This window comes from Mustelus asterias, chromosome 24, assembly GCF_964213995.1.
Source record: "Mustelus asterias chromosome 24, sMusAst1.hap1.1, whole genome shotgun sequence".
Taxonomy (NCBI): Eukaryota; Metazoa; Chordata; class Chondrichthyes; order Carcharhiniformes; family Triakidae; genus Mustelus; species Mustelus asterias.
In genome coordinates, this window is record NC_135824.1 from 12,240,546 (window position 1) to 12,258,886 (window position 18,341).

At 45.9% G+C, this 18,341-nt stretch overlaps 1 pseudogene; it reads left to right on the forward strand.

The window, feature by feature from the left end:
• Window positions 1-105: 105 nt before the first annotated feature.
• On the forward strand, window positions 106-6,687 carry LOC144511516 (pre-mRNA-splicing factor SPF27 pseudogene; annotated as a pseudogene).
• The last annotated feature ends 11,654 nt before the right edge of the window (window positions 6,688-18,341 follow it).

Genomic DNA, 18,341 nt, shown 5'->3' on the forward strand with positions numbered 1-18,341 from the left:
TAATAAATCAAATCAAGAATCCTTCGCTTTATCAGAGCTTCACTTCAAATTTAAAGTATCAACTTCACCCAAGATATCGGTCTGTCAGCTGGTGCGGTAGTAAAGATGGCAGGACCGCTGGCTGTAGCCGGCAAGGTGTTGGTTGATGCGCTGCCCTATTTCGACCAGGGCTACAATGCTCCGAGAGACGGCAGCTGCTCTGGTGGAGGAAGAGACCAGATATTATAGACCCACAAAAAATTACCTGAGCTATTTGCCTACACCTGATAATTCAGCCTTTGAAACAGATCGTGAGGAATGAGTTTGAGTGACTAGCAGCTCACATCCAATGGAACATGGGCAGCACGGTGGCACAGTGGTTAGCACTGCTGCCTCACAGTGCCAGGGACCTGCGTTCAATTCCAGCCTCGGGTCACTGTCTATGTGGAGTTTGCACATTCTCCCCATGTCTGCGTGGGTTTCCTCCGGGTGCTCCAGTTTCCTCCCGCAGTCCAAAGATGTGCGGGTTAGGTTGATTGGCTATGCTAAATTGACCCTAGTGTCGGGATTAGCAGGGTAAATATGTGGGGTTACGGGAATAGGGCCTGGGTGGGATTGTGTTCGGTGCAGATTCGATGGGCCAAATGGCCTCCTTCTGCACTGTAGGAATTCTATGGATTCTATGAACTGCTCAGTATGAAAAGCTATGAACTGCCTGTCCCATCCTCAGGACAGAAGAATGGTATCACAGCAAGGATCGGTGAACAGCTCCATGGCGCAACTAGAACATCAGGCAGTGAGAATTGAAAATCTGAAGCTCATGTCACAGAATGGTTCAAATACATGGAAAGTCTATAATGACTGGGTCGCATTGGTTAGCAAGAACTACAAGATTGACAGAGCAATTGTCCAGCTCGAGAGTGAAATAAACAAGACAAAACAAGCACAAGGGGATGAGAACAAAGAAAACATTTGGCAGAACGTCTGAGGGTGCAAAAGAAACTACTTACCCCATCCTTTGATTTTTGTTCAGAGCATGCTGTCTTCACAAGTGGATTTGCACTCCTGCTTGTATACTGGTTGCAATAACAATGCAGGCAGGCTTTTCTGTTTAAGAAAATGGCGATATTGTATTTGATCTATTCTATTGAGTAGAACAGTATTCTATGATTCGAAGTGGCTCAGACCCATTTTCTTTGGACTACCGCCCTTCCCTCACACATTTGTTAACTTGTCAAATATTGTGAACATTTGGCAACAAAGAGATCTTCCTTTTAGCTAAGATATCAATTGAGATTTTGTACCAATCTCGTCCTCAGGACTAGCTGATTCTGTGGCAAAGTCTTAATAGGGTTTATATTACATTTTTATAGTTGCATATTTACAAATAAAATGGTTAGAGTTAAAAAAAACTGAGGTAATTATAAGCTGTAACAGTATATTAGCTTCTCCTGTATCTAATCATTGTGTGCGTGAGAGGGTGTGTGAGGCAGGTGACTCAATGGTTGTGTATTTTCAAGATAAGTAAGTAAGAATAAATAACTTTTGTTTTAAACTCACAAAAGCTTGCTGGAATGATCTTTTGTACCAGGCTTTATGTCAGTGGACCTGTCAGGAAAATTCCTAGGCCTTCCTTGAGAATTACACATTTGATGCCCTATGAGAGACCTCAGTGGAGTTCACATCAGTATTTCCATGACTTTCTGAAGTTCCAAAACATTACCAGATAAGATCATTGACTTCGTTACTTTCTCTAATTGAAGCAACTAATGGAAGCTGAAGACTGCTGGGGGAAAAAATCTTCAGTCCATTTGAGCCACAGAAGCACTCAGTCATCTGTAGAGGGTTGAACTTGATTGGCTGAGAGTGACTGACAATAGTACATTTTGGCTGTGCAGATGATCCCGGGTAGATGGAGTTTGATTTGATTTGACTTGATTTGATTTATTGTTGTCACATATATTAGTATACAGTGAAAAGTATTATTTCTAGTGCTATTCAGACAAAGCATACCGTTCATAGAGAAGGAAACGAGAGAGTGCAGAATGTAGTGTTACAGTTATAGCTAGGGTGTAGAGAAAGATCAACTTAATGCAAGGGAGGTCCATTCAAAAGCTTGATGGCAGCAGGGAAGAAGCTGTTCTTGAGTCGGTTGGTGCGTGACCTCAGACTTTTGTATCTTTTTCTCGACGGAAGAAGGTGGAAGAAAGAATGTCCAGGGTGCGTGGGGTCCTTAATTATGCCGGCTGCTTTGCCAAGGCAGCGGGAAGTGTAGACAGAGTCAATGGATGGGAGGCTGGTTTGCATGATGGATTGGGCTACATTCACGACGTTTTGTAGTTTCTTGCGGTCTTGGGCATCTGGAGTTCCATCTGGAGGGGGACCCTGGGAATTTCCCAATGAGATCAAAGCTTACCCTACACTGCCTCTTTAAGCATTAAGGCCGATTATAAAAAGGGCATCGGAGCTTTTTTTGTTTTTTGCGGACTGCAAAGGTGCAAACTAAGGAGCAGCAGCAACTGAACAACAAATGTAAATCCATGTTCCATGATTTGTATATACTTTCAGCTGCTGACAGTAAATTATTTTGGTTTTATGATTTAGGATTTATTCCCCAATGAGGCAACAACAGTCTCCGAATTTCCAGGTTTATGAAATTTAACCAAAGAAACAAGAAAATAAAACAGCCAAGAGAAGTGAGTTGCATCAGCCTCACGGGATTGCCAAGGACTTGTAAGCCACAGATTGGATACTTGTGAGAAGCAGCACAGGTTGGAAGCATAAATGTGATCCCTTTACACTTATCGGTAAAATGATTCCCACCATCATGTTATAAAAAGAGTAATGTTCCCACAGCACCGCCTCATCAAACACTCCCAAGTCGGCTATAATACAGCTTAGGTGTAGAATAAAGCTCCTTTCTGCTAAATTGGATTCAACCCCAGCTTCATAAGTGTTTCCTGTTACCGTAGCAATGTAACATTTCTATTTCCCAAACCACCCATTATTACGGCTTTTCTGAGTGAGTTTGCTAGTAATTATGCTAAATTGTAGTAAACGTGGGGCCTTAAAGTTATTGCAGTAAGAACGGAACTGGGATTCAACAATCTAAATCTCGTAATGCCCAACTAGGTGTGGTACAGAGCCATATGGATCAGGAATGTCCATGGTTAGATATCCAATCTGAGTTGGTTGATACCGATTGGGTAGATGCTATCATTTCTATCAGTCTGGGGGGAGGGGGAGGCAGGGAATAAGAATTTTCATATGAGGGTAGCCTCCTGTGCTTTTAAATCAACATCTTCAGGCAAGGAGGAAACAAATCTGAGGGGAAAAAAAAATATTTCCAGGGTTTTCATTTGCCCAGCCTTCATGTTTGAAAAATGAACACGCATATACGAATATACAAATTAGGAGCAGAAGTAGGCCATTTGGCCCCTCGAGCCTGCTCTACCATTCAAAAAGATCATGGCTGACCTAACTGTGGCCTCAACTCCACTTTTCTTCCTATTCCCTATATTCTTTGCCTCCCTTATCAATCGAACATCTATCTAACTCAACCTTAAATATATTCAATGAACCTGCCTCCACCACGCTCGGGAAAAGAGTTCAGACGCACAACCCTCTGACGGAAAGAAATTCTCCTTATTGCCACCTTTGTTGGGAAACCCGTTATTTGTGTGCCCCGGTTCTCGTCTCTCCCCCAAGGGGAAACATCCTTTCAGCATTCACTCTGTCAAGCCCCTCATCACCAATCGGGCTCAAATTACCTTTACTTGAACTGATTGATTGTCAAGTGTTTTGGGATACAGTGAAAAGTGTTGTTTCTTGCGATCTATACAGACAAAACACACCGTTCATAGAGTACATAGGGGAGAAGGAAAGAGTAGGCTGCAGAATGGAGTGTTGCAATTACCGATAGGTAAGGAGCAAAATCAGCTTAATATGTGATAGGTCCATTCAAAAGTTTGATGGCAGCAGGGAAGAAGCTGTTTTTGAGTCGGTTGGCGCGTGACCTCAGACTTTTGTATGATTTTCCCGACGGAAGAAGGTGGAAGACAATATGTCCGGGGTGCATGGAGTCCTTGATTATGCTGGCTGCTTTTCTGAGACAGCGGGAAGTGTAGATGGAGTCAATGGATGGGAGGCTAGTTTGCATGATTAACTGGGCTACATTCACAACTCTTTGTGGTTTCTTGTGGTCTTGGTCAGAGAAAGAGCCATACCTACCTGTGATGCATCTGGAAAGAATGCTTTCTATGGTGCAACTGTAAAAATTGGTGAGAGTCGTTGTGGACATGCCAAATTTCCTTAATGTTTCCTGAGAAAGTAGAGGCACTGGTGGACTTTCTTAAATATAGCATCAGTGTGTGGAGGGACCAGAATGGATTGTTGGTGATCTGAACACTTAGAAACTTTGATGAAGACAGGGGTATGTCCTCCACTACGTTTCCTGAAGTCGATGACTCTCCCCTTCGTTTTACTGACATTAAGGGAGATTATTGTCATCGCACCATTTCACCAGATTCTCTGTCTCCTGACTGTACTCTGTCTCACAATGATCATGGAGGAGGTGGCCCACTCAGCAATGTTTCCTCACCTACGCTAATTTTGAGTGCATTTCATAGTAAATCATAATCAACTGACAGACACAAAACACCAACTAGTGAAAACTTATTGACCCAAGTCAACAGATCAATGGATAGAAAACCTACCCCATATTCTGAAATCTCTGCAGTGTGAAGAAATGAGCCTCGGTCACTTCCTGCAACAACCCTTTACATTTACATAACGTTGGAAAACATCCAAAGGTGCTCCACAGTAGTGTAATCAGACAAAAGATTAACATCAGTCTAAAGAGGAGAGGCTGGGACAGACGATTAAAAGCTAAGGCAAAGTTTTAAATCAGTTCTCAAAGGAGAGAAAGACAGAGAGAGACTGGGGTTCAGGAAAGGAATCTCAGAGTTTAGGGCCTAGATAGCCGAAGCCACAATCACCAATGGTCAGGTGGAGGGATATGAATCCAGATTGCAGGATTTAGCACTTCTGGGGAATTGTCAGGCTGGAGGAGATTACAGAGACAAGGAAGAGGATCGTGTGGTCAACCATATCAAAGTTTACAAAATTTGGAGGATGAATAGACCATAGACCTAGTCACATGGTGGCACAGTGGTTAGCACTGCTGTCTCACAGCGCCAGGGACCCAGGTTCAATCCCCGGCTTGGGTGACTGTCCGTGCAGAATCTGCACGTTCTCCCCATGTCTGCGTGGGTTTCCTCCAGGTGCTCTGGTTTCCTCCCACACTCCAAAAGATATGCTGGTTAGGTGCATTGGCCATGCTAAATTCACCCTCAGTGTATCTGAACAGGTGTTGGAGTGTGGCGACTAGGGAATTTTCACAGTAACTTCATTGCTGTGTTAATGTAAGCCTACTTGTGATACTAATAAATAAACTTTTTAAAAAATGATTTGATTTATTATTGTCACATGTATTGGTATACAGTGAAAAGTATTGTTTCTTGCATGCTATATAAAGCATACCATTCATAGAGAAGGAAAGGAGAGGGTGCAGAATATAGTGTTACAGTCATAGCTAGGATGTAGAGAAAGATCAACTTAGCGCTAGGTAGGTCCATTCAAAAGTCTGATGGCAGCAGGGAAGAAACTCTTCTTCAGTCAGTTGGTACGTGACATCAGACTTCTGCATCTTTTTCCCGTTGGAAGAAGCTGGAAGAGAGTATGTCCGGGGTGCGTGGGATCCTTGATCATGCTGGCTGCTTTTCTGATGCGGCGGGAAGTATAGACAGAGTCAATGGGTGGGAGGCTGCTGCTATTTGTCACTTTTGTAAGAGCTGTTTCAGTGTGTGGTAGCTGCAGTGTAATGGCTTCTGTCAGTTCCTGCGCTGACTTCCAGTAACCCCACAGCCAGTGTTTAAACCTTCACTTGCCAGAAAATTATTAGGACCCAAATACTAAAGCTCACATTATTTCCCTCTATCAAAAATATCTGGGAATTTGAGAACAGAGCAAGGCTCTGAATAACATTCATGATAATGCGTGACTTTATTTTTTGATTTTTTTTTTGCACAGCTTTTGTTTACCAGTTAAAAAGCTGTCATTTGAAACACTCAGTTGTGTTAAAAATAGCAGTACCAATGGCTGGAAGGGAGCTATTACAGTGTAATTTCAGCAAGGACAAAGCTTAGATTGTACCATAACCTGTGAGAGTGAAGCTGGAGTGTTTTGCAATGTGACCTGAACCCCGAGATTAAACTGCTGACTCAATAGGTCATACACGCTACATGTTTCTGACCATTTAATCTCAGCCAGGGCACTCGTGAGGGTGGTACAATTAACAATGCACTGGTGAGGGTGCGACAATTAATTTTTGTGCCCTTGGGCTAGAAAACTGCCAATGAGTCCCCAATGCAAATGCCGTTATGTGTGAGCTGTTTCCAGTTGGAAGATGGAGACCAGCGAAAGAATGCCAGGCAGACCTGCCTGCATGAAGGATGTGTCCTGTCGGCTCAGTCTACCCTCACACCCACTCTGATACTTAAAGAGAATCTGATAATTACAGAGAAGTGGCAGAAAAGGGAGACAGAATGTCTTAAAGCCTTTGAAAGACTGAAAAGGCATTGCAACCCATTGGCAGTCTTTGTTGAAGGCAATAAGAGGGGAGAGCTAAGGACCAACAGTCAAATCTGAAGGAAAGGAAACCCAACACACAGTTCGGAGTCTACTAATTATTAGTGAATCCCAGTGCTCCCACCACCATTTGATGGTTGCTGAGTTGGAGGTGATGCTGTGTGAGATGGTCATGTGGAGGTGTCCAGCTGCAGGAGTTGTTGTCTCACTGTTCTGAAACTTCCCTGTAATTATCCGATTCCCTTCAAGTTTCACCAATATGAAATGTTCACACTTCCTTCATTCATACACTCCCTACACCTGTCCAAATCTGTGCCTGCATTATATGACTTATCAGGCTAGCGAAGTGACCCAAAACATTTGAGTGCTCTTGCACCTCAGCAAACACTTTCCTCTGCCTCGATAAAGCTTCCTGCATAACCAAGGACCCCATGAACCCCAGACATACTCTCTTCCACTTTTGTCCGTCAAGAAAAAGATACCGTGGGGGTAGCACAGTGGCACAGTGGGTAGCCCTGCTGCCTCACAGCGCCAGGGCCCCAGGTTCGATTCCCGGCTTGGGTCACTGTCTGTGTGGAGTTTGCACGTTCTCCCTGTGTCTGCATAGGTTTCCTCCGGGTGCTCTGGTTTCCTCCCACAGAAAGAGTTTTAACAACACCAGGTTAAAGTCCAACAGGTTTATTTGGTAGCAAATACCATTAGCTTTCGGAGCGCTGCTCCTTCGTCAGATGGAGTGGAAATGTGCTCTCCACACAGGCCGCAGAGCCTGTTCTGTGCTGTACTGTTCTATGTTTCTATGTGACAATAATAAATCAAATCAAATCAAAACCCCTGGGGTTAACACCAGTTCTTAACTATTTAAAGCTGATTTACAATATTACATTAATTAATGATGGCATAGTGGTTAGCACTGCTGTCTCACAACACCAGGGTCCCAGGTTCAATTCTGGCCTCAGGTCACTGTCTGTGTGGAGTTTGCACTTTGTCCCGATGTCTGCGTGGGTTTCCTCCGGGTGCTCTGGTTTCCTCTCAAAGATGTGCGTGGTAGGTTGATTGACCATGCTAAATTAACCCTGGTGTCAGGGGGATTAGCAGGGTAAATGCATGGAATAGGGCCTGGGTGGGATTGTGGTCGGTGGATTGGCCACACTAAATTGCCCCTTGTGTCAGGGGAACTAGCAGGGTAAATATGTGGGGTCAAAAGAGAAAACACTGGAAAATCTCAGCAGGTCTGGCAGCACCTGTAAGGAGAGAAAAGAGCTGACGTTTCGAGTCCAGATGACCCTTTGTCAAAGCTAAGAGGCGTAGAAAGTGAGAGATATTTATACTGCAGGAGGAGGGAATGAAAGATGAGTCATAGCCACAGAAACAAGGGAAAAGACTGCTAATAGCTGTCCACAGAGAGAATAAAGGGTGTGAATGTCCAAACGGCAGAGAAACTGTAAGCTGTGTTAGATGGAGATGTTGTGGGGGTGCGGGGGAGGGGGGGGGGCGGAATGGGACAGAGATAGAATGTAGAAAAGGGGAAGCAGGGGGAGAAAAGGGAAGGGAAGGGGGATGAAGTAGGGGGAAGGAAAGAGGGAGAGGGGAAAAATGAAGAAAGACCATAAATAAAAGGTAGAGAACAGTAAAAAATTAAATAAAATAGAATGAAAACAAAGGGGGCTGAGGTGGGGTAGAGCAAACCATCTGAAGTTGTTGAATTCGATGGTGAGACTGGAAGGCTGTAAAGTGCCTAGCTGGAAGATGAGATGCTGTTCCTCCAGTTTGCGTTGAGCTTCACTGGAACATTGCAGCAAGCCAAGGACAGACATGTAGGCATGGGAGCAGGATCGTGTGTTAAAATAGCAAGCAACCGAAAGGTCAGGGTCCTGATTGCGCACAGGCCGAAGGTACTCAGCAAAGTGATCACCCAGTCTACGCTTGGCCTCTCTGATATAGAGGAGACCACATTGGGAGCAGCGAATGCAATGCACGAAATTGAAAGAGGTGCAAGTGAAACACTGCTTAACCTGGAATGAATGTTTTAGACCTTGGATGGTGAGCATAGAAGCAGTAAAGGGACAGGTGTTGCACCTTCTGCAATTTCATGGGAAGGTGCCATGGGTGACGGGAGAGGTGTTGGGTATAGTGGAGGAGTGGACTAGGTTTTCCCGGAGGGAACCGTCTCTGTGGAATGCTGACAGAGGGAGTGAAGGGAAGATGTGTTTGGTGGTGGCATCACGTTGGAGTTGGCGAAAATGGCGGAAGATTATGCTTTGCATGCAGAGGCTGGCGGGGTGAAATGTATGAACAAGGGGGACTCTTTCCTTGTTCTGGGAGCGACGGGTGGGGGTGAGGGCCATGACATGGGAGATGGCATGCTGTTGAGGGCCCCGTCGACAGGGAATCCATAGTTGAGGAAAAGGAGTACATATTAGAAGCACCGCTTTGGAAAGTGACATCACCAGAACAAATGAGACGGAGCCGAACGAGCTGAAAGAAAGGGATGGAGTCCTTACAGGATGTGGGGTGTGAAGAGCTGTAGTCCAGATAGCTGTGGGAGTCAGTGGGCTTGTAATGGACATTGGTAGATAGTCTATTGCCAGAATTGGAGACAGAAAGGTCAGGGAAGGGAAGGGAAGTGTCTGAGATGGACCAGGTGAAGGCGATGGAGGGGTGGAAACTGGAAGCAAAATTGATTAATTTTTCGAGGTCTGGACGAGAGTATGAAGCGGCACCAAAATAGTCATCGATGTGCCGGTAAGGGAGTTGTGGGAGGGGACCTGGGTGAGCCTGGAACAAGGAATGTTCCACATACCCCATTAAAAGACAAGTGTATCTAGGACCCATGCGGGTACACATTGCTACTCCTTTTATTTGGAGAAACTGGGATGAGTTAAAGGAGAAGTTGTTGAGAGATAGAACGAGTTCACCAGGCGGAGGAGAGTGGTGGTGGATGGGAATTGTTCAGGCTTCTTTTAAAGAAAGAAGCGAAGAGCTCTCAGGCCGTCCTGGTGTGGGATGGAGGTGTAGAGAGATTGCACATCCATGGTGAATAGGAGGCGGTTAGGGCCTGCAAACTCGAAGCTGTCAATATGACCCAGGGCATCAGAGGAATCCCGGATGTAGGTGGGCAGGGAATGGACCAGTGGGGTGAGGATGGAGTCAAGGTAAGAGGAAATAGTTCAGTGGGGCAGGAGCATGCTGACACAATGGGCTTACCAGGATAGTCCTTTTTGTGGATTTTGGGAAGTAGGTAGAAGTGGGCTGTCACACCCTTTATTCTCTCTGTGGACAGCTATTAGCAGTCTTCTCCCCTGGTTTCTATGGCTATGACTCATCTTTCATTCCCTCCTCCCCCTGCAGTATAAATATCTCCCACTTTCTGTGCCTTTTAGCTTTGACAAAGGGTCATCTGGACTCGAAACGTCAGCTCTTTTCTCTCCTTACAGATGCTGCTAGGCCTGCTGAGATTTTCCAGCGTTTTCTCTTTTGGTTTCAGATTCCAGCATCCGCAGTAATTTGCTTTCATAAACATGTGGGGTTACGGGGATAGGGCCTCGATGGAATTGTGGTCAGTGCAGACTCGATGGGCCGAATGGTCTCCTTCTGTACTGTAGGGATTCTATGATTCTATGCATGAAATTTGCATGAAAGAGAGGTTGAGGTTACAGAAGTGAGCTGAAATGTTGATCAGCTTTCAGCAGCTTAGCATGTTCTGGGCCAGTATAGCATAAATCAATCCTTAAAGTTGTTGGTTTTAATATTTGCACAATTCTAGTCATAACAACAATGAATGTATTTTTTGAGCAACTTTTTCATAACAAAACGCCTCAAGGTGCTTCAGAGGCGTGTTACAAAGCAAAATTTAAGACCAAGCCACTGAATGATATATCATGTAAAGATTTCAATTTGTTCTGGAGATTTTCATGAAAATATCTGCCCTCAGCATAATTGACAATTTCTGTGTTTGCAGCAAAAGTTGAACGCCAGCCACAGAACCAAGCAGCTGACAGCAAAACACACAATACTCTCCTGTCAGCAATGCCACAAAGCCAGCTCAACAGAAACAACTGGAGACTTAGCATTAACCCTGTCAGCAGCAGCATGTGTCTGTTTCCTTTTCCTTCTGTTACTTTTCCTCTTTTACTCTTTCTCATTCTTTTATATTTTCAGTTAATCCGCAGATGCGGAAAATACTGGCAAGCCTGTACGCATTGCTCATTTATCATTGTCCCTGAGGTGATGATCCTTCTCATCGAACCAATGCTACTCCCACAAGAGTGTAAAGGAGGGAGTTCCAGAATTCTGACCAAGTGACAATGAATGAATGATTCCCTGTGTCCTGGCCAATATTTACTCTCCATCAACACAACTAAAGCATATTATCTGGTCATTATCTTATTACTGCTTGCGGAACCTTGCTGTGCACAAACTGGCTGCCAGGTTTCCTGCATTACAATAGTGACTACACGTCAGTAAGACTGCATTGGTTGTAAAGTGCTTTGGGATATTCTGAGCTTTTGATGTGGAGTTGCCGGCATTGGACTGGGGTAGGCACAGTAAGTAGTCTCACAACACCAGGTTAAAGTCCAACAGGTTTATTTGGTAGCACGAGCTTTCGGAGCCGCTGCTCCTTCATCAGGTGAGTGCAGGATTTGTTTCACAAACAGGGCATATATAGACACAAACTCAATTACAAGATCTGCTTTCTTGCAACTTTGTAGAAACTTGATGTCTGTGTCAATATGCGCCTGATGAAGGAGCAGTGGCTCCGAAAACTCGTGCTACCAAATAAACCTGTTGGACTTTAACCTGGTGTTGTGAGACTACTTACTGAGCTTTTGAAAGGTGCGATATAACTGTCTCTATTTCTATTTTTGATGTTACATATCCTTGTTGGGGCACAGTGGTTAGCACTGCTGCCTCACAGCGCCAGGGACCCGAGTTCACTTCCAGCCTCAGGTGACTGTCTGTGTGGAGTTTACATGTTCTCCTCGTGTCTGCGTGGGTTTCCTCCGGGTGCTCCAGTTTCCTCCGGCAGTCCATAGGTGTGCAGGTTAGGCTGATTGGCCATGCTAAATTACCCATTAGTGTCAGAGGGATTAGCAAGGTAAATACATGGGATTAAGGGGATAAGGCCTGGGTGGGATTGTTGTCAGAGCAGGTTCAATGGGCCGAATGCCCTCTTTCTCCACTATAGGGATTCTATTATTCTAATCAGGACAATTTGTGTCTCGCAGGAAAACTTGGAAGTGACACTTTTCCCCTGATTCTGCTGCTCTTGCCTTTCTTGATGGTAGAAGTTGTGTCGAAGCAAGCTCAGTGACTTACTACAGTGCACCCAGTAGGCACTGCTGCCATAGCACACCAGTCCAGCGGCAAGGGCGGCAATAAAGTGAAATATTTGCAACACATTCTCCTGAGAACACCATGTTCCTAAAGGTGGTCCTTGTAAATGCACATGCTCTGTAACAGGGGTGGGGAACCCTCAGCCTGGGGGCCAGATCCAACCCCTTTCATTTTTCACCCCGCCAATGGGGAGATTTCAAAATCCGACCCCCCCTCCCACCATGTGCTGCACTCTGGGCCAGCTGCCTGTGATAACTCCCATGACTTGCATGGGGAATCACTGATTGACCTCCCTGCAGGAATCATTGAATACGAGCTTTTTTTGATTTGATTTATTATTGTCACATGTATTAACATACAGTGAAAAGTATTGTTTCTTGCGCATTCATACCGTTCATAGAGAAGGAAAGGAGAGGGTGCAGAATGTAGTGTTACAGTCATAGTTAGGGTGTAGAGAACGATCAACTTAATGCAAGATAAGTCCATTCAAAAGTCTGATGGCAGCAGGGAAGAAGCTGTTCTTGAGTCGGTTGGTACGTGACCTCAGACTTTTGTATCTTTTTCCCGAAGAGAGAAGTGGAAGAGAGAATGTCCCAGGGTGCGTGGGGTCCTTAATTATGCTGGCTGCTTTGCTGAGGCAGCGGGAAGTGTAGACAGAGTCAATGGATGGGAGGCTGATTTGCGTGATGGATTGGGGATCCCCAGCTTCCTGGGGATTGGTAATTAACCAACCTGATGGAGCTTGTATACCGAGCCCTGTATAAAGCAGGCCCCTGAGTGGGTCCATTATTTCATTTGTCCCAGTTGGGACCTGTTGTGTTCACCACAGGCTTGTGGCTTTTTTTTTGATTATTTTATTTTGTGCAATAAAGCACTGTTCCTTCACAGCCGACTCCTGGAGCTTTTATACTGCCATCGTGTTCTGATGCCTGAGCCTTGGCTGCAGTCACCAGAGGCCCAGGTTGTGGGGAGAGATCCAGGAGCGGGCGCGCACGTCATATTTTGGAAGTTGCTGGGCAGTGGAGAAAAGGAGCAGGACACATGGCTCCATCGGCAGTGGCTTACTCCCCTCACCCCCTCCCAGCTCCAGTGGTGTCCCAGGTTAGGGCCTCAGCCCCTGAAAACTGAGAAAGAGGTCCAGGCTCCAGGCCCAGATGCAGCCTCAGACTGGGAGTAGGCCAGAGCCTTGGGTTGTTGAGTCACTGCTCTGGGCTGGTGAGGCAGATTGGGAAAGGAGAGGTAGGGAAAATGACAGAGAAAGAGAGGCAGGGTGGGAAAGGAGAGAGAGACTGACAGGGCAAGAAAGAAGAGACAGGATGGAAAAGGAAAGCAAGCAAACATTGAGCTGAATTTCAGGAATATTGTGAATGAGAGCTGTGTCACTCATTAAGGAATAGTAAACTCAGCCATTGCGTTACAGCTGTGGGTGAATTGTATACTCTCTGTAAAAAATAATTAAATAGGTTTTCTTATGTGTGAGACCCACAGCTGATTTTTGTGGTTGCTCTTGATAAGTTAAAGATCCCGCATCCTTGAGCCAGAGCATGTTTTCTATAACACATTGGGGTAGATTCTTATGCTGTGTGAAAGTATAAGACAAGCAAATTAGCAGCCCACTCGCACAATGTCAACATTTACCGGGTTTGTAATGTAATACATCGTCACGGCAATGCTACTTCACACTATCCCTTTTCCATCGTGCTTCAGATCCAAGTTCACTTCCTAAACATGAGTGGCTCTCCCCCTCAATGTTGCTTTTCTTATTGAGAAATCTAGGTGATGGTTCAAGGCTCTGATCACAGGATAACACCAAGGCGGAAGCGATTAGGAGGGAAGATGTGATAAATCAAGTGGTTTGGTGACCTATTACTACTTTCTAGGTCACAAACTCTTTATGGTTCACAAATACAAATAAGCGGAAGGAGAGCATGGCACATGGAAAGTGCAATACAGAAACAGGCTTTAATAAAAACTGAAAATGCTGGAACTGCTCAACCAGAAACCGGCCACAAATCCCTTCCTCACTCGTTTAATGAATCAAGACCCTCGCTGCTCCCCATCGACCTCTCTATTTATACCACATATCTCCTTTTAATGAACACTACTCCACGGTGAATGGAAACTGATCCCACCCATCGTGTACTTTCACAGTAACTTCATTGCAGTGTTAATGTAAGCCTACTCGATCATCCTCAACACTGGTGGCCCAAGTGTCCTCAGCCCCCTACTATACTCCTTATACACCCATGACTGTGTGGCCAAATTCCCCTCCAACTCGATTTTCAAGTTTGCTGATGACACCACCGTAGTGGGTCGGATCTCAGACAATGACGAGACAGAGTACAGGAATGAGATAGAGAATCTGGTGAACTGGTGCAATAATCTCTCCCTCAATGTCAACAAAATGAAGGAGTTTGTCATCAACTTCAGGAAGCGTAGTGGAGAACATGCCCCTGTCTACATCAATGGGGACAAAGTAGAAATGGTCGAGAGCTTCAAGTTTTTGGGTGACTAGATCACCAATAACCTATCCTGGTCCCCCCATGCCGACACTATAGTTAAGAAAGCCCACCAACACCTCTACTTTCTCAGAAGACTAAGGAAATTTGGCATGTCAGCTACGACTCTCACCAACTTTACAGATGCACCATAGAAAGCATTCTTTCTGGTTGTATCACAGCTTGGTATGGCTCTTGCTCCGCCCAAGACCACAAGAAACTATAAAAGATCGTGAGTGTAGCCCAATCCATCACGCAAACCAGCCTCCCATCCATTGACTCTGTTTACACTTACTGCTGCCTGCCTTGGAAAAGCAGCCCGCATAGTTAAGGGGCCCACGCACCCCAGACATTCTCTCTTTCATCTTCTTCCATCGGGAGAAAGATACAAAAGTCTGAGCTCGTATACCAACTGACTCAAGAATAGTTTCTTTCCTTCTGCCATCAGACTTTTGAATGGACCTACCTCGCACTAAGTTGATCTTGCTCTACACCCTAGCTATGACTGTAACAGTTCTGCATTATCTCCTTTCCTTCTCTATTGAGTGGTATCCTTTGTCTGTACAGCGTGCAAGAAACAATACTTTTCACTGTATGTTAATACACACGACAATAATAAATCAAATCAAAGTTCTTATCTTGGAGTTAATCCGATATCGCTTCACTCTCTCCTTAATCAGGAATCTGTATTTTATTTGAGTGCTTCAGTGGGGTCAACCTTCACTGTAACATTTCCCATAAGGAGATAAATATACATACAAGGCAGTGACTGCTTCAGTTACTTTTATCCCGAGCTATTCTCAGTTTATAATCAAGTCCTTACTGATATAATGTCTCAACAGGGCTTGAGCTTCCTGTGAGAATCGAGATGCTCAATTTTCTCAACTTGAGAGGAAGGCAAGTGAAGGATGACCTCATATGTGGTTAACAAATCCCTTCCTCATTCCTTTAATGAACCAAGAGTCTCACTGCTCCCCATCGACCTCTCTATTTATACCACATGTCTCTCTTTGATGAACACTATTCCACGGTGAATGGAAACTGATCCCACCCATCATGTGGTTCCGTCAAAGCGGACACGCAAGATGTTGTTGGTTAGAAATCTAAATAAAACTAAACTAACATCATTTTTATATAAAAGAAATAGAAGAGTGTAACTATGAAAAAAACACTCACTGACATTATTATCCGACATGCTTAAAAAACCTTGCAGGCACTGCTGATGTATGAAGACTCTGTTTATTCCTTCCCTGGGGCAGAATCTCAGATGTGACCAGCTAGAAGTAGTCAGATGCTTTGAGGTTGTCCTGGAACACTCACAAGGAGCAACTTTGCAAAAGGAACAATGGGCGGAATTTTACGAGATTTTGTTTCTAAGTGTCCGGCAAGTGTGAAAACGGGACAGTTTTTGGTCCGTTTTTTGGGCAAGTTTTCAGACCCAATCATATGCACTCAGTCTTTGAAAATATGAGCGACACCGTTTTTAGCCGCTCGAGGCAGTGGGCAGGGCCTAATTCGCCAGACAGCCAGCAGCTCAGATTGGAGCCACAAACTGTGCATGCGCAGGAAAAGCAGGAAAAATACAGCTCTGCTGACAGAATACCCCCGGGCCAGATACAGCACCCCCCTCCCCCCCCCACTTCCCAGCCACGGACATTAGAGACTGCCCCCAACATTACTGACCCCCTTTCGCCCCTCTCCCCGGACCCCCTTGCACATGACCCCCTCATCACCCCTCCTGGCCCCGAAGGCTGACTGACATGACCCTCTCTCTCCCCGCCTCAGATCATCACAGAGGCACAAATTCCCCCCCAGCCCCATCAGCACACCTACAAGCGCTGACTTGGCTTCCCCTCCATGGTAACAGGGCAAACTGCTTTAAACTCGCTGGAATGCTCTAACGGGCGTGTGACTCACCCAAACTGCCTGCGGCTGATCTGCCCTAACAAGGGACAGCTCCATTAAAAACCCCAAGGATGGACAGACAGGCTGGCAATGCAGGAAGGAATGGCCTCCAGGAAGACAGCTCCCCTTTTTTCAGATGCAGATCTGGCCAGGCTGCTGGAGGCAGTGGAGGCAAGGTGGGACATCCTCTTCCCCCCAGCAGGATGCACCATCCCAGAGGAAGGGATGGAAATGCAGCCTGGGAGCGGGTGGCAGTATGCATTAGTAAGAAGTTTAACAACACCAGGTTAAAGTCCAACAGGTTTATTTGGTAGCAAAAGCCACACAAGCTTTCGAAGCTCTAAGTCCCTTCTTCAGGTGAGTGGGAATTCTGTTCACAAACAGAACTTATAAAGACACAGACTCAATTTACATGAATAATGGTTGGAATGCGAATACTTACAACTAATCCAGTCTTTAAGAAACAAAACAATGGGAGTGGAGAGAGCATCAAGACAGGCTAAAAAGATGTGTATTGTCTCCAGACAAGACAGCCAGTGAAACTCTGCAGGTCCACGCAACTGTGGGAGTTACAAATAGTGTGACATGAACCCAATATCCCGGTTGAGGCCGTCCTTGTGTGTGCGGAACTTGGCTATCAGTTTCTGCTCAGCGACTCTGCGCTGTCGTGTGTCGCGAAGGCCGCCTTGGAGAACGCTTACCCGAATATCAGAGGCCGAATGCCCGTGACCGCTGAAGTGCTCCCCAACAGGAAGAGAACAGTCTTGCCTGGTGATTGTCGAGCGGTGTTCATTCATCCGTTGTCGCAGCGTCTGCATAGTTTCCCCAATGTACCATGCCTCGGGACATCCTTTCTTGCAGCGTATCAGGTAGACAACGTTGGCCGAGTTGCAAGAGTATGTACCGTGTACCTGGTGGATGGTGTTCTCACGTGAGATGATGGCATCCGTGTCGATGATCCGGCACGTCTTGCAGAGGTTGCTGTGGCAGGGTTGTGTGGTGTCTTGGTCACTGTTCTCCTGAAGGCTGGGTAGTTTGCTGCGGACAATGGTCTGTTTGAGGTTGTGCGGTTGTTTGAAGGCAAGAAGTGGGGGTGTGGGGATGGCCTTGGCGAGATGTTCGTCTTCATCAATGACATGTTGAAGGCTCCGGAGAAGATGCCGTAGCTTCTCCGCTCCGGGGAAGTACTGGACAACGAAGGGTACTCTGTCCACTGTGTCCCGTGTTTGTCTTCTGAGGAGGTCGGTGCGGTTTTTCGCTGTGGCGCGTTGGAACTGTTGATCAATGAGTCTAGCGCCATATCCTGTTCTTATGAGGGCATCTTTCAGCGTCTGGAGGTGTCTGTTGCGATCCTCCTCATCCGAGCAGATCCTGTGTATACGGAGGGCTTGTCCGTAGGGGATGGCTTCTTTAACGTGTTTAGGGTGGAAGCTGGAGAAGTGGAGCATCGTGAGGTTATCCGTGGGCGTGCGGTACAGTGAGGTGCTGAGGTGACCGTCCTTAATGGAGATGCGCGTGTCCAAGAATGCAACCGATTCCGGAGAGTAGTCTATGGTGAGCCTGATGGTGGGATGGAACTTGTTGATGTCATCATAGAGTTGTTTCAGTGATTGTTCACCATGAGTCCAAAGGAAGAAAATGTCATCGATGTATCTAGTGTATAGTATCGGTGGAAGGTCCCGTGCGGTGAAGAAGTCTTGTTCGAACCTGTGCATGAAGATGTTGGCATATTGAGGTGCAAATTTGGTCCCCATGGCTGTTCCGTGTGTCTGGATGAAGAACTGGTTGTTGAAGGTGAAGATATTGTGGTCCAGGATGAAGCGGATGAGATGTAAAATTGCATCTGGAAACTGGCAGTTGTTGGCGCTGAGCACTGAGGCCGTTGCAGCAATGCCATCGTCATGGGGGATGCTGGTGTAGAGTGCCGAGACATCCATTGTGACGAGGAGCGCTCCTCGTTCAACTGCTCCATGTGTG